General features: G+C 41.3%; 1 pseudogene across 1 annotated transcript; it reads right to left on the bottom strand.

Annotated features, from left to right (window-relative positions):
• Positions 1 to 899: 899 nt before the first annotated feature.
• LOC308427464 lies at positions 900 to 2,493 on the bottom strand (annotated as a pseudogene). Its single transcript has 3 exons — positions 2,428 to 2,493; positions 2,014 to 2,076; positions 900 to 1,262 (listed from the first exon to the last, which is right to left on the bottom strand). The product of its transcript is annotated as an uncharacterized misc_RNA (transcript).
• Positions 2,494 to 3,138: the final 645 nt, after the last annotated feature.

The raw sequence follows: 3,138 nt of genomic DNA on the forward strand, positions 1-3,138 counted from the left end.
TATTATTTTACTTTTTTTAACAACTTTATTTTACAAAACAAAGATAAATGTACAGATTTTAAGAATTTTTTGCATAAAATTATACAATACATTTTTGTCAGTACTTTTTTTTCAGATTTTAAGATAATTTTTACATAAAACTATATGAATATATTTTTTAGTCAGTACTTGATTTTTTTAAAGGTTTGATAGTATGCATTGAAAACTTAATAGTTACAATGAGCATAAAGTACATGTAAAACAAAAGGTAACATGGAAATAGTCAAAGTTTTCTTGTTGTGTAAAGATTTTTTTGTTTTGTTTTGTTTTCTTTATTTCTAAAGGAAAACTTTTTATCCTTGGCCTTTTGTATGGTTATCTCATACAAACCAATTACTTAGAGTACAGCTAGGTACATACACAAAAAGTTACTGGAATGCCCAGAATAAGATTTTGTTGTTGGTTTTTGGGGGTTTTTTACAATTTTTTTTCTCCTTTGAGATTATAATGAACATGGTCACACCACAAGGAAAGTCTGAAGTAGGACAGAAATCACTCTGAAGGCTGGTTCGGTCACCGTGATCATGAAAAATGGATGACCCTAACAATATGTACAAAAATATAAAATGTAAATTAAAAATACAAACAAAAATTCCTTTTAAGTTCTGGTTCTTTTTTCCTCCCATGTTACTAATTCATGTTGTGGTTTTGGTGGCATGGTGGAGGGTGCATGTCATTTGTAGGTGGCACTACCTGCTGTGGGCAGGCGGGGCCTGCTTCTCTACTGGAAGGTGACCACGTCTGAATTCTGAGTCGGGAAGTGGAGGGGGAATAGGTCCCGGTGCGTAAGGTCAGCTTTTCCTCTTGCTGTCTAGTCCTCCTCATCTTCTGCTCCTTGGTGTCAGCATCATCATCCTCAGCTACCCGCTTGTCCATAGGAGCCTCAGCATCCTTATCTTCATCTCCACCCTTTCTCACTGTCACCTTCCTCCTCTTCCTCCCCACCTTCTTCCTCTTCTTCATCTACCTCGTTGTCAGCCTCCTGCGCCCCATTTTTCCTCATTTTGAGCATTCCCATTGGCAGGTGCATCTCTTCCATTTTTTGCCTCCTCCACAACTTCCTTCTCCTTTAAGTCCTTGGTGGTGATCTCAGAGCTGGTGTCCACTGCCGCGTCTGACTTGGGCACGCTGGTGGTCCGATGCTGCAAGTAGTTGAGTTTGATGACTCTGGCGAGAAAGCTGCTGGAGTCCGCATTGGAGGAGGTGGTGGGCAGCAAAGATGGCTGCAGTGAGCACAGAGTACGACCCGGGAACAATGCAAAGATGGCTTTTCGGAGCAGCCAGTGGGGTTAAATAAATCTTTAATAAATAAACATAGTATTACATTTATTGAAAGCCTAGGTATGAGTGAGTTATTTAATACGTAGCATATATAGTAAGTGTGTAGTTATGCTGGTAGACAGATGATAGCAGTCTCAATAAGCTATGAGGAGTCTAGAACACAGTGCCAACAGCTGAGGAAACATGAGAATTCCTAAAATAACATGAGAGAATGTCAAGGGGGCATTTTGCAAGAGTCCCTAGCAGCTAAAGCTGGAACCATTTAAACTATGAAATAACAAAAATACAAATAAGTACACAGGAGTCCATGCTGACAAAAGTAAAGGTTTGGGGGTAAGAGATGTAAAGAATACTAAATATGTGTTAATAAGTCTATTCCAGGAGATGGAATTTAATCCTCTCCTAGAATGCAAGCTGAATTTGTAACTTGCTTCCAAAGAATAGGATATGGGAAGGGAAATTGAGACTATAGTGGAGAACCTGGCAGTCAACACCTGAGCCAAGAGAAGCCAAGCAGTCAAGATTAACATCACCAGTAACCATGTAGCTGGATGATGGCAGCAGTGCGTACCAGCAGCGCAGCCCCAGCTACTTGTGAGGCCGAGGTGGGAAGACTCAGGCTCAGAAGTTTAAGACCAGCCTAGGCAACAAGGCAAAATGTTCCCCAGAAACCCTGTGCATGCTATCTACTACCTGATCAGATGTGGTGACGATGGTGCTTCTTGGCATGTTGTCCTCATAGCCCATAATACTAGCCTAAGAATTGGATAACATCAGACAAGCTCAAATTGAGGGACATTCCAGACCTCTAATTATGTAGCCCTGCTGTCCCAGGACTCACTGTGGGTCAGTCTGGCCTTAAGTTCACAAAGATCCATCTGTCTCCTGGGTAACTGAGATTGAAGGTGTGTGCCACCACATTTGACCAGTTTCTCTTTTAAAGAATAAAATTCTATGTTTTAAAGAGCAGTTCTGACAGTTCTTATCTAATTGCGCTGTGGAAGATGAATGCGAACTGAGAGCACTGCAAAACCAAAACAAAATGCAATCTCTGAGGCTTTGTCAAAAGCTGCTGAAAATGGCCAGCATTCACGACCCCACACATACTTGACGGAGATAGCCACACTCACTGAAATCATTGCCAGACCACATGGCACACAGACCATCCCTCATGCTAGAGATGTTCAATTTAGTTTGGAGAAGTAAAGCCGAACTGAGGGTCTTCAGCAGCATAGACTTAACAGAACAAGAAAAGGCACAGTAGGGCAGTTCACTCAATGGTCAGGACGTTGCAGGCACTCAAAGTGACTTCCCCAAAATTCACAGACCTGGGGCTAGTGAGATGGCTCAGCTGGTAAAGGTACTTGTCAGTCAAGCCTGAAGAGCTGAGTCTTGGGACCCACACAGTAGAAGGGGAAAACTGACATTCCCCTAAATTTTCCTCTGATCTCTACACATATGTTGTGGTGCTCATGATTACATAAACACACACACACACACATGAATGAAAGAATGAATGAATGAATGAATGAGTAATAATTTTTATGTGGGCAGATTTGAACACAACCTGATAGATGGACATCACTAAAGTCAATGGGAAAGAAGTGTTTTCCAAAAAAAGGTGTATTACCATGAAGGTCACTCTCCTGAATCATCAATGCAGAATTTTCCTGGAGGAGGGGGCCCACAGTGCTATGATGTTCAAGAGGATATTGGATGAAGGCTGGTGAATCTGGCTTCCTCTTTCTTAAGTGTACACTCATTGAAAGCCATGGAGAAAATTTTTTCCCAGTTTTTGTGAAGAACAGGCATCATTTC

Source organism: Micromys minutus (assembly GCF_963924665.1).
Source record: "Micromys minutus genome assembly, chromosome: 11".
NCBI classification, from domain to species: domain Eukaryota; kingdom Metazoa; phylum Chordata; class Mammalia; order Rodentia; family Muridae; genus Micromys; species Micromys minutus.